General features: G+C 39.8%; 1 long non-coding RNA gene across 1 annotated transcript; it reads right to left on the reverse strand.

The window, feature by feature from the left end:
* Positions 1-1,200: 1,200 nt before the first annotated feature.
* On the reverse strand, positions 1,201-12,780 carry LOC142785217 (uncharacterized). The gene is made up of 4 exons (XR_012888872.1): positions 12,491-12,780; positions 9,489-9,598; positions 5,746-5,955; positions 1,201-1,607 (listed from the first exon to the last, which is right to left on the reverse strand). It is a non-coding gene; the product is annotated as an uncharacterized LOC142785217 (long non-coding RNA).
* Between the last annotated feature and the right edge of the window lie 1,312 nt (positions 12,781-14,092).

Genomic DNA, 14,092 nt, shown 5'->3' on the forward strand with positions numbered 1-14,092 from the left:
TAATACAAGAAACAAATATTGCAGAAAAACCTTAGAAACTATTTTCGCTAAACAGATAATTCTTGGGATTTCGCAGATTGAATTATTATATGATTAATAATTATGACTTAGTCACGCGCTTCGAAATTTAGATAAACTAAGATTACTCAACGTGTACCTAAACCTAAAAGCAGGGACATCTAGTGATTCGCTTTTATTGAATTGTGTTCACCACGGCAGGATGAGAACCTCAGGATTTCAGGTGAGGTGCCGAAATCATAACCATTCTAGCACCACAGCAGCTAAATCTTCTACTCAAATGACCACCACTGTTCAATGACAATAAGTCAAGAGCACTGCAAACGAATGGGTACAATCAGGCAACAGAAAAGTTAATGTCAGTACCGTTCAGGCGTAACAATGTATATTTAGTGGAACACTGCAGATTTTTCAGCAAGAAAAAAATAAAGAAAAAAGCAAGAAGCATTGCTAGCAATAAGAGTACCGAGACAAAAGGTCAGAATATCTATCTCTCATTCACACTAATAATGTTATCTTAATAAGGTCAATACCAGCTATGGCAACGTTTCGTCTTGACAACTGTTTTCAAAATCGGCAGGCTCTGCATTTTTTTAAATGAACAAATAACTATACAGGGAAATTGCTTATATTGGTTTCGCGACCAACAACGTAACTCTAGCACAGTACTTGTCCGCCGTGTATAAAAAACACGCCAGCGTTATGGCTTGCCTTCTTACAGTGAAATTATTTATTTTGTGAGTTTCAACAGCTTTCCTTTGACTACCCTACTGAAACGTTCCGTAAGATGCGGAGACCTCACATACGGAATTATTGGAATATAGAAGACGTATGATGCGGACTCCGCATAAGACGTATGATGCGGACTCCGCATAAGACGTATAATGCGGACTCCGCATCTTATGGAAAGACGTATCATGCGGAAATTACTGAAATGTGTGCACATTATGTCTGAATCTAGTGCAAAGCAATATAATGTGTAAATTGAATAGACGTCCACATCTTGAGTACATGCAATACTGTGTACAAATCACAATATTTCTTAAATGTGCATGATGAGGGATTGAATCATCGGCGTCTTACTAATTGTCGTGATGCGGAAGCATAATTACCTTTTAAATAAAATACATTACAAAACTACTAAACATGCTAGCGATCATTAATGGTGGTTACATTGCAAGACATTAATGTAGTGTTCTATGCAAGACTTAAAGAACTTATAAAGTTATTATTATCAATAGAGAAGCATTATTATACACATCAGCCCTGCTACAATCAATACGTTTTTTTTATTTTTCTGTATGCTCCAGCTGTGAATAGTGACATTGCAGTGTTGATCGTACACAAATGAGGTGACTGCACCGCAATTTCACGAGCTCCACCTAAGCTACAGGATGGTGGCACAATGTAACAGCAATTTTAGAACGAAATGTTTAAACATAAATAACAATCATAGCACTGTGAATGTGTGGTGCTGTGTTCATCTCATGAATGCCTTGTGGAGATCGGCGAAATGCTGCTTGAGGCTCCGGCACCACTGTAAATTTCGAAGGTCACTGCGATAGAACTTATGTGTCCTTCATAGGCACCTGGAAATGAAAATAATTGGCACAAATAATGTCAGAGACACATGTTAGCACAATAGCTTACATGCACAAGAAATATAACACACAGAATGAAACTGAAAATTTAGGGCACACAATCCTTCATGTTATGCATATGTGAATAATAGAAGGAATGAGTGTATAAATTAGTTCTGCCACATCAAAAAAACAGCATGCTTATAACAGTGAAAATAACTAGGTTGTCAAAATTTTCAATGGTAGAGATAATCGATTATTATGTCCTTATGAAGTTATGATTTAAATGCTTCCTGCACAGTAAAACTTTAGTAACTGCAAGTGAAAGCTCTCAATGTACATTTAATAGTGTGTGCATGTACATCTGCTGCCTTTATACTATACAGTTTGTGCACAAAATTGGCATCTTGAACAATATTGAGAGTTAAACCTATGCAACTTATGAAGGTTAAAATCACCATGAAAGCAAGCAGGACCAGGCAGGTGCCATTAAAAATCTGTGCAAGCCAGATAACTATAACCGAACTGCACACATATAGGGGAGCAAGAGTAACAGAAATTCGGCTGCTGACCCGCATGTCGCGGTATCAAACCCCGGCTCCATTTCCGATGGAGGCAGAAATGCTGTAGGCACGTGTGCTCAGATTTGGGTGTACGTTAAAGAACCCCAAGTGGTCGAAGTTTCTAGAGCCCTCCACTACAGCGTCTCTCAATCATATAGTGGTTTTCGGACGTGAAACCCCACATATAAATCAAAAATAACAGAAATAAACTGCCAACAGGAAAGTTGGGTGCATGTGCTATCTGTAAGTGCTTACACCTTACTACATACAGCATGCTCATTCCATTTTATATACCGATATTGAAAATAACTGCTCTATTAGGAATGTAAAAGGTAAGGTAGAACTGAACGACTCTACAAAAAGTGACACTATTATGACATCACGTTTTCTTATAACAAAATTGACTAAGACTCTCAAATATCATTATGCAAGGAAAAAATCTTCAAAAGAACAATCAAGTTTGAAGTCATAATTTTTAATATGGCTACTATGACTATAACCAAGAAATCGACCTCAACAAGGCTAATGTTAGTTTTTAAGGCCTATGTTCACTAGACAATGAACTGTACCACAAAAAGCACAGCGTTCAGGCAAAGCACCACACAAAAAAAGAAAGCAGTCCTTTTTGTTATTACGTACAATGCCTTTAAAATGGTATTTCTACCTCTACTTTCCGATTTTTATCTAAGTAACTGTTGTGAAACAAGTTAACTGAAAATGCACTGTGCCTCCAAAACCTGTTGGTTGAATCTGAATTTTTATAAAAAGGTGAAGCTTGCACTAAATTAGGCTCCACAAGCCTTGGAACAGCGAGACTACATGACTGTTAGGACTACTTTGGTTACTTGTGTTTTGTTTCTGGGCCTAAGCATAAAGACAAGGGCTTAACTGAATTGCTGCTAACAAACAAATGCTTTCGAAATTGCCCGAGCGTTAAAGGATGCTCAGCCATTTGTTGTTTTTCGCACTGGGCTATTCTACACCAAACATACGAACCATACTGCCTGGCGACCATCACAGATGTATAGTTTAAAAAATGATGGTAATTCACTTTTCTGAAAATAGTTATTTGCAGAAATGTTTTGGAGAGAAAAAAGTAGTGGTCACGTTGGTACCTTCAGAATTTTGCAGAATGTCGTGCGGGTGTTATTTGTGAGAAAAATTTCAAAGTACCGCTTTTTCTTGCCATATCAAATTTGATCTACATATTAAGTAAAGATGCTTCTTAAAGTATTTGAAGCCAAGTAACATTAGTGCAATTTTTCCGCTACATAGGCTTTGAAGAATTCAGCCAAACTGTTTATCGTTTGCATTTCATGTATGGCAATACTGTATTTTGTATGAATATTTGAGCCACAAATACTCACTGCACAGAAGTTATATTTCACGAAAAAAAATAATGTTACGTCCAGATTACAAATATCACTATGTAATCGTTTTTGTCCCCATTGAGATGCAATTTGAGCTGTGTGTTTGTCTAATTGAAAATTACTTTTATGTGTAAGTTGAAAGCGAATAAACAGTTCTTGTTACATGGCAAGTGTTATCATTACAATTTTTGTTTATATGAGGAAAATGATTTTTGAAGTCTCCTATTGAGGGCCATGGGAAACTTCGGAACGGAAGCTGTCGTATATCAAATGCAGAAAACAGCCATCATGAGAAAACTTCAAAAATTCATTTCTACTTTAAAACAAAGTGTAATCATATAACTTGCCATATAAAGAGAACTGCTTCCTTGCTTTTGATGTGGCGAAAAAATTGCACTAATATTACTGAGCTTCATGTACTACACACAATCACCTTTACTTAATACCTAGACCGAATTTGGTGTAGAAGAGGCAGTATTTTTGACACACTTTTTACTCTTTACAAACAACACCCAGACGACATCCTGGGAAGTCCAGAAGGCACCAACGTGGCCTAATATTTTGTTCTCTGCGATATACTTTAGCATTTTGCTGTTTTCAGGTAAATACAGTAAACGAGCACAATATTTTTTTTCAAAACACATTTAGGACGGTTGGCAAAATGGCTGGGATGTTTGATGCGTAATTGCCTCACTGCCAGCATTTATTCTTCCGAAGCTCAAGCTATCACCTCTCTGTTACTGCCTCCCTCACATACAATGCCTGCATAGGAAAGAAAAAGAAAGGCAGGTCCGACAAAGTTCACAAGGCAAGATATTTCCATGTTGGATAAATTCATTACCATAAACAGCAGCAAAATAACATTCATTTTGAGTAGTCCAAGACACAAGCTATATACCAGCATACTAAGAGCCAAGCACAAACTTTTCATTTGAACATGTGTGGTGATAGACAGGAAGCACTTATTGCAAGACTGATCAGTCTGTAATTAACTAAATGAAGTACAATGCATCCAACACCACATAGGCATCTTTGCTATAGCAAAGCCATGTGTCATTGATTCATGCACTAGATGGGACAATGCAAATGTAACAAAAAAGGTGAAAAAAAACAAGGGGAAAAAAGAATAAAAGGGGGATGCAAAGTAGGAGCAGTGTAGCACTACTTTTACTTTGCATTCCCCTTTTCTTTCTTTTTTTTCTTCTTTTCTATCATTTATCTTTTTTTTGCTTCCCTTACCCCCAACCTCCGACAAGAGAACACTTTGTATCAGCGCAACCTAACTTGAAAAGAAGCAAGGGCTGCACTCTTCTGCGTTATAGGTTTTTTTTTCAGATAAACATTTCCAACAGGCACACACGCCTATACCAAAAGATGATGTCATTACTGACCCCATTTAAACTAACACGCCAAGGATGACAAGGTGACTTATAAAAAATAGGTCCTCCTATCGCAACATCGGCCAGCCTGTCTGAAGCACTTCTACTATTCACCCTGATTACCCCACTAGATGTTTCCATCTGTCGACTCACATCTTCATTTTGGATAATACTAAGACGAGCTTACATTGATGAATACGCATGAAAGTTTAGTGATGTATCATGTATCAGATTAAGCAACTCTGTTAAAAAATTATTGATAGCTTGCTTCCAGGCTTTTTATACTGTAGCCTGAAACTTCGTAATGTCTTCTATGCACATGAACCAGACTGATAGCGTAATGCACAACATGCTTAAGAATACTGCGAGCAACAAGATAACGACAAAACGACCAGCCACCCAAAATTTTCGCTGTACATGTTTATAAAATGTTCATGTACCCCAAACGAGGTGCTTATGATACAAGCCGAAAAAACCTACAAGTAGGGCCTTGGAGTCTTCTGGAAGTAGACGTGTTGCATTTTTTCTGTAGAGGGCTTTAGACCCATAAGTGAGGAACAAAACTTCTGTATAATGAAGAATGTTGGCAGCTATCACAGTTATAGAAAAACCTAATGCAGCTAATCTTCCCCGACACATCTGTACATTTAGAGAGGTGACGTAGCTTCTGTGATTGTGGCAGTAACTCCAACAGGACCAGTGTGAAAATTGGCACTACTTGGCTAGACAAATGTCCAAACATGCCTGCCCGACTCCCTCTAGCCATCCTGGCTGAATCTGACACATGATTTCTTAACTGCTGGCTGGACAAAAACAAAACCACTGAAGCACTCACAATACACAGCGTGAAGTTCCTCTGGAGTGGTCAACTTCGTCTTCTGCGATGAAAGAGCAGCACAGTGTACTGATAAGTCACTCCTTGCAATGGTTTTCAATGCCACACAGTGACCTTGCTGTTCCTGTCGAAGAGAGCTTCGGGAGCTTGGAGGGTGCTTGCTCTTTTCTGGGGGCTGCTGCCGCTCCTCGTTTTCTGCTCAAGGTCAACCTGCACAAAGTTGTAGACGAGGCTTTAAGAGTTGTATATATTGATATACAAATTTTCGCTGAACACACATTTCTTCGTGGCACACCGAGGAATTTCTTATAAAACTTGGTGCCTAGCATATGCAAACATTTACAATCGATCCGAAGATGCACTCGACTCTAAAGAAGCAAGTTTTTTATGTAGTGTATGTAAAGAAAGGTCATTCAGCACAACCACAACTACAGTTGCACACGAAAACGACATTTTACACGATCCTGTTTATTTACATGGTCCATTTTATTTTATTTACACGGTCCATTTTACACGGTCCTGTTTTACACGATCTGGTCTGCATGAACTTTTCAACCGGGCACCATATAGGTTGAAAGACACACACAGACTTTGAGACAAACCTAGTTTCCCGTGGAGCATCCTCTTGCACTATATCAACACATCTCAATCTAGTTAGTTGGTCAGAACGACGTGAAAACAGCTCGCACTTGAAAAGCACGGGCAGAAGGAAACGCCTGCACCCTGTGCTTTCTGTACATTCTCGTTGAGGGTGCAGTTTTCACCTTATCCTTATACAATTTCGCATATATAACATTGTTCGCTGCATAATCTTTGTGGCGTTAAAGTGTGTGATACCGTCATGTGTATCCCATGTAATTTATAAAAATAGAATACAAGATAGCTTGATTTAAAAATAACAAAGTGCATCCAGCGCCATGTCCTGTAGCCATTCCTTAGGCAAGTGGCAGAATAATATATTCTTCAAAACATATCTTACTTGTAACCACTACAAGAGCTAACTCGTACACTGGCACATTCTGTTTGCCTCTTCAAATTATAAGGTACCTTTTTTACACCAGAAAATCTTCAAGAAGAATAGAAGTGTTGTAATTGTGAAGAAAGAAAAGTAGAAGGAAAAAAGATATTGATTGATTTGTGGGGTTTAACGTCCCAAAACCACCATATGATTATGAGAGACGCCGTAGTGGAGGGCTCCGGAAATTTTGACCATCTGGGGTTCTTTAACGTGCACCCAAATCTGAGTACACGGGCCTACAACATTTCCGCCTCCATCGGAATTGCAGCCGCCACAGCCGGGATTCGAATCTGCGACCTGCGGGTCAGCAGTCGAGTACCTTAGCCACTAGACCACCGTGGCGGGGCAGGAAAAAAAAAGATAACCAGCCCTGTACAGGGACCGAGCCTGCGAATTTCGAATAACATGTCCGATGCTCTATCAACTGAGCTAGCATGGCGGCTATCCCTCTTCCATTTTGTACGGTATATATGTGCATTTATACATGGAAGAGTCAGTCAGCGCTGCCTGTTACCATTATGGCGAGTGTGGGACACCTTTTTTTTTGCCTACTGGCAATTACATTACGATTGCAATTACGTTACGATTACTTCCAATATCCCTATATTTCTTTGGCAGCATTATACATCTGTCCGTTCTCAGAAAATCTGCTAGTCACAGGAGGAGGCAATAGTTCGCCCTCCCACCTAAATGCATGTACTTGAACACATGCACAACTGATCAAAAAAAAACAAGTCACACACCGCTAAGATTACTGAGATTCACTGTTTCAGATTCATGAGTAAAGGAAAGAACTATAAATTTAAGGGTTTGTTGTCTTTGTTGAACACATTATAATGAGAACTAGCAGAAAATGATGCCAAACAAACTATAGGGGATGTTATCAAAAGTAACTTTAACAAAATTGAGAAAAAAAGTGAACAAAAACATAACTTGGCAACGTTTTTTGACAATTGAATTGACATTACTTTTTATAACATCCCTTTATTTTACTGGGTAATGTTGTCGGGTAATTCTCATTATTAGAGTGGTGAGTAGGCTGACTCTTTAAAGAAAGTATATGGCATTGATACTTCTTTTGAACACCTAAAAGTTTGAGGAACTTAAAAGAGTGGAAGCTACTTTGAGTAGACCAGTATATTTAGTTGGAGCGAAAAAAAAACGTACACACATTTTTACCAGGCTTTTTAACCTATTTTGAAACATAAAAGTGTATGCTGCCAGTAATGTTAAGTACCATTACTTTTGTCACACTATGCACTGTAGCAGGTGTAGTTAGAGTGGTGATAGTGAAGGATTAATCAAGCACGCCACCAACTGCGTTCACATCAATGGTCGCGTATTTTAAAAATAAACCTGCTGTATAGTAAAAAAAATTTTAGAGCATTTATGATTTTATCCAAATCAAGTTAAACCGACTGGGTAAGCAAACCGTTTGCATAAAATCAAAAGGCATAAAGTGATTCATGTATTATAACTATGTGAACAATTTCAGCAATGCAGGGCAAAGTGACAACAGTTCTATTAAAAACCCCTCTCATTATAACAAGCATGAAAAGCCCCACACCAGAATATTTTGTAGTGCATGTAATATCGAGACTACTAGACTGTCTATTGACCTTTTAGAAAAAGGGTATCTCCTTCACATTCAAGAGGCAACCACTTAGCCTTTTCCTGAGCTTTTCTGTGAATATTTCCTGAATTTCAGATATAATTAGGATTGATTTAGAGTAAACAGATTTTGCTTATGCATTGAAACCTAGTTCTGTATGTAACTGCAATTATGGGTGCCAAACCATCTCCAATTAATTTTTAACATTTAACCTATTTTTTAACTGCAGCAGCACAACTAGCTATGGGTGCCCAAAAAGTAGCTAGAAACAATACCTTTACCTCTTTGAGCCATGTGGAAGTGTTCAGCTTCTCAGTGCTCACCTTACAACATTTTTTTTTTAAATACGTGTTTGTATGCCCACTGCTCTTGCTCCTTGTACAGTGAGGAGGAGCACATGGCAAGAAGAGACAAGAAAGAAGCATAGCGAAAAAAAGCGAAATAAGTGAGGACCTCTTTTGTATCGTACAATGTGTGTAACATTACTATTGCGACAACATATAGACAAATTATCACGGCTATGTATCCATTGTAGAGTCATACACAGCTGCAACACCACGACTAAATTTCAACCTTGTGTTGGTTTAGGATTTCTTTATAGTGGCAAGCTAATTATATTTGCATTTGTTTGGCACATACTAAGATGCAGTGAAATGTGACATGGTAATCTCATTTAGAATGCACGTCATGTGGCTTCATTGTATATGTGGCCACAAGTAACTCTGGTTGCAAAGCATTATGGCAGAGCCTAAAAAGACGTCACCGACCACTCCAATCTGAACTTGCCTTTGCTACTTGCCCATTATCATCCCAGCAAAAAATGAATAATTGAGTCTGCTACAGATAAGTGCTAGCTTATGCTAAGGACCAAGTATGAAGGGTGTTTTGTCATTATTGAGATCAGTTATTTGTTCAAGAACACTTGCTGTCAAACACAAATACATTGCTGTCGAAGCATCAAGACTCAAATATAAAGCAAAAAGAAGTGTCTCTTTAAAAATTACAGGCCACAAGGCAAGATAAATATTTGATATACTTGGGATGTAAGGCACGCACAAGTGGTGCTGCCATATTATACTTTTCCTTGTGTTGAAACCTGCTTGCTTTACTCACCCAACACATATGTAAAGATGCCGTGAAAACACCAAGGAGCTGATGCAGCAAGGTTGAACACATGTCCAGGGATTTCACCATTCCTAAGCAGCCCTACAGCCTCCACAGTCCTGCAACCATTTGTAAGATAAATATAGTTCTACCCAAAGTTCTTGGTTTACAGACACACATGCAAGACACATAACCACCCTATAGGAAGTTTGCATGATAATTCGCTGGGTAGCGAAACGGATGCCAATATCAAGTATCCCGGCCTGCCGCTTCTTTCTTTCCGTTCTTAATTATTCAATCCATGGTTCTTAAATGTTCTCCCAATGTGAAGTGTACTGGCAGTCCGGTGAAGAATGGCAATGTATTTAGAACACAGTCCAATTCATGGCAAGTAAGCATGCAATAGCGTTTTGTCAGCTCTTCGAGAAAAGAGCATGAAGTTTAGCTAAAACCCATGTTTTTTATAAACACCATTCAATTTGATATAAAAGTTGTGAGCATTATGTAAAAGAACACGGATTCATGTTTAATCAATAATTTCTTATAATGTACTGATATGAATGCAACTAACTGAATATGAAACGATAAATTTTGCTCGAGAATTTAGAGTTATGAACACTATCGCACTTGCCAGCTGCATCTTGTCCAAAACAGCGGCAAGATAGGCTAGTTTCTGAAGGTGAGTAGTAATGAGCAGTGCAAAGTAACAACAAGAAACACCAGTAACAACAGTATGGGGCAAGCACAGACTGCCAACTGTATAATTTATTACACAAAAGTTCGCCTGAATATCAGTCAGACAACTTGTGCAAATGAAGGTCCAGTTGTGCATGAACAAGTTACGAAATCAACAATGCCTGCTTTCACTAACAGGACCCTCATTCACATAAAGTATGCAGCGATAGGCCCCTACCGAGGTACGTCACAGCATGATGTCACTGGCACATGTAAAAGGTGTGGCTGAAAAAACACTCCCGCTGGTGGCTCAGCCCAGTACAGTCGTGCGGTGTTTGGGGCAAGTTTTAATTTTTCAAAGCTTACACTTCACGTTACAATGTCGACATTAGCTGTAGTATGTGTCAGCAAACATCCAGCTGTGTGGTAAACTCTGTGGTAAAATATTTGCCACACTGTCTGTTTATCTTGAAGAAGTGAACACACGTGGTGGCCTGTGCGAGCAACAGCGGCATAGTCTTCTAAAATGTGCACTGTTGATTGCGACATGTAGTGTGCATTGAAAGGTATTGAGAATATCGTTTCAACTAAGAATACTGAGTGTTGTGTGTGCAGTGTCAATAACAATGTGTCTTGTTTGCGAAGACTAGCACTCATGGCAGGGACCGGTCGATGAAAAAACTTGATTCGACATTTTAGTCAAGGTAAATATGCACTTGACGTGACCATCTGCGAGTGGGTACATCTCAGTGTTTGTGCTGTGTGCAGAAAAAAATTTCAAGGTCACCGGGCTGGAAGATACCATTTGCTGAAGCTGCATGTATGAATCGCCCCGACGAGTACGCAAGCTCAATAAAGGTATAACTCGTTTTATCGAAGGCCTCATATTTCTTCATGTAATAAGCAGAGATTCTTGTTTCACATATACTCAGTACCTTTACCGCTCGATATTCATGAAGGGACAATGCAAACAACAAGTTTGTGTGTTAGGTCCTAAGGGAGCAATGTAAATATGCAAATAAGTTGTAGGTGTCAGATGCAGCGATGTAACTGCACAAAAGATTACGTATATATTAGGCTACAGGTTTAGAATCGCATACATCTCAGTGGTCTATCAGGAACGTCACAAACAACTTCCTTGCCAACCAGCCCTTGCACAGAGGGAGGGAATGGCTGGCACGGTGCTCGAAGTGACGTCACACTATTTGCAAACATAGAGAGGTTTCTTACTTAGGCAACATTTTGCACAATATATTTTTTAGATGCAAGACTGTACTCATCCACATTGATCATACTGATGTCTTTTGTTGTTACTTTGTGCTGTGAGTTACTAGGCATTTAGTCACCATGATCTTTAAAAGCTAATTTCAGTGTTCTCTCTCATATTGCTGACAACTGTGTTGTTGCATAAATTGGGCAAAAAAGCAACACAGAAAGGCTGTCACAATAAATACACCAACATGGGTATTCTCCTGCAAACAAAAGTCGGCACTGGTCCTGTCATTACCCATCTTCCTTCTCTCTTTGCCTTGTTTGTGCTGAAACAGCCAAACACCTGATGAGTTAGATGAGAAATATTAACGCATCAAAACTATAAGTGCTTGCATCAGCAACTACACAACAGCGTGATAACCGCACCCCTGCCACACAGCAGCGAAACATATTTTGAACAAGCTGGCACTGTATTATTTTATAAAAAGCAACTCTGGCAGATTACAAAATCTCACATTGTGCATGCAAGTTTTCTTCAAAGTCAGGCGTACAATGTAGGTGCTGGCCGGTACAATATTAGTTACAAGCAAAGGCGTCTTGCAGGTACACATGCAGATTGCACGAACACCTCTCACTCTCTCTACACTAGGCACACACATTATATCTTTCAACAAACACACGCCACTGTTTAGGGGCATAATAACGCTCTACCGTGAACGTATGCTAATCAACCCACTTAAGCGGTTGGCTAGGTGAATCGAGCCAAGTTACAAATTGTATCGCCCGCGAACGTAAACAAAATGCTGCTTTGCATCAAATGGCACTGCAGGCTTCGTTTAATCAACAACGTAGCAAGCGCCTTGTGCGTCTTCCTCACTACATTGCACATATGAAAAAATCGATCACCATACACATGCATGTTGCCGCAGTTGTCTCGAATTAGCTCCAGTAAGGCCGCGCCGATGCGCCATGGCTCTGCTGGCGTTAGCGTTGTCAAAGCGAATCGGCAACCGCACTCGCAAAGGCGCGTAAGGTTGCCGTTTCACGACGCCTCGTTCGAGTGCAGCAACACACACTTGCACTGAGTGGCATACTTGGTCTACATAAAAAAGTGTCCCCCTTACCTTTAGTTTCTTTCACACTGTCCTGAGGGAAGCGACCACAGGCGTCAGCCGTCACCTCGGAGTCCTTCGAGCGCCCGCCCAACCCGCCGATTCCTTGGACGACTCGCACTTGATCCGCACTCGGACAACCGCGGGAATAGGGCGCAATCTTAGCACATCACACGAACGAGGAACGGCGCTTCCTTGCGTAAATTTAACATTTCGTGCTCTCGTGTGTAGCAGCGCGAACACATGAGACACGCACCGAAACGGCATGCCCACAGAAACAAAGAAGACAAACAACATGTGGCTTTAGCTGGGAATGGATTTGACTTGGATATCTGTGTGAGAAAAATAAAAAAAAACATCTGTCGCTGCTATAAACTGAAAAAAATGTATGTTATCTGGCAAAATAACTTTAAAAGTGATAAACGGTTATTCAAAAAAACAAGTTACAACTTATGAATATTTTCGCAGGTCTTTGTTTCGTTTTTGCTCTAGCAGACGACAGCCTCCTACTGCTTCTACGACAGACGTAGTGCTGTTTCACGTTCGGTGCGTGTCGCCGACGGAAAGCTCTTCAGTAGTGATATCAGAGTTATCAATTCTCAATGAATCATAGGATGGCTACAAAGCAGTAACATTTTGACATAGTGCAGTACGCAATCTTTCAAGGTATGACATTTCTTTGCTCTGAAGCAAATCGAAGCAAGCCGGCCGGCGCAATCAGCTGATGTCGCCGCTACGCGAGGCATGGTCGTGCGCAATAGCGTCGTGCCCCACGCTCGATTTGTCATCAAGCGATAGAGCTACTAAGTGGAATACAGCTAGATGCAGGGATTAAAGGCGTATCACTCTAATTCCCTGTGGTGGCCAACTCAATCGCAAGAGAGCCCCGGGAAACAACCTTCAACTGCTCAAGCTTGTGTGTGGGTGTAAAAATACTTGTTTTCATCCGCGGCGGGGCAGCAATCTATAGTTGAAAAACATGCGAAAAGCAGGTGACGTATATACAATCCCAAAACATATGCACACAACAATAGATACGATCGCATATCGTACATAAATATGCCACCACATAGCGTGTAAAAAGCAAATTTATATACATAACTTAAACTCACGTGCTACTTTCAGCGCGAATAGCTTAGCAAGCTAACGCACTCAGTTCACGTACGCGAGCACAACTAAGTTGCGCAGGTTCGAGTCCCGCCAAGTTTAATTTTTTTGTTTTTTTTTCAACGTTTTTGTTGTACTGCTATCTTTTCTAATGCCTTAGGTTCTAAAACAAAATAAAAGCAATATTGCGTTCAAGTACGTATGTGGGACTGTGTTTTTTGCGCAACAGTTATTAGTATTTTTATTTTCAATATTATTTTTTTTATTTATTTCATAATATAACAAATTTAAGGACTAAGGGGAACAATGGGTCTGCTCGATTGTGAAGGGACTCGAGAAGTGAGAAAACTCAAACCAAAAAATTTATTTGAGAAAAAACTGAGCATTTCACAGCCAGACCAGTTTCTTCAAGGGTAGGCCCTAGGTATGCGCGAGACTTGCTATATGACTCATCTCAAGCTGTGGCAGTTGAGGGAAGGCAATATCACCGAGAAGCAGTTCCAAAAT

This window comes from Rhipicephalus microplus, unplaced genomic scaffold (genome assembly GCF_043290135.1).
Source record: "Rhipicephalus microplus isolate Deutch F79 unplaced genomic scaffold, USDA_Rmic scaffold_19, whole genome shotgun sequence".
NCBI lineage: Eukaryota > Metazoa > Arthropoda > Arachnida > Ixodida > Ixodidae > Rhipicephalus > Rhipicephalus microplus.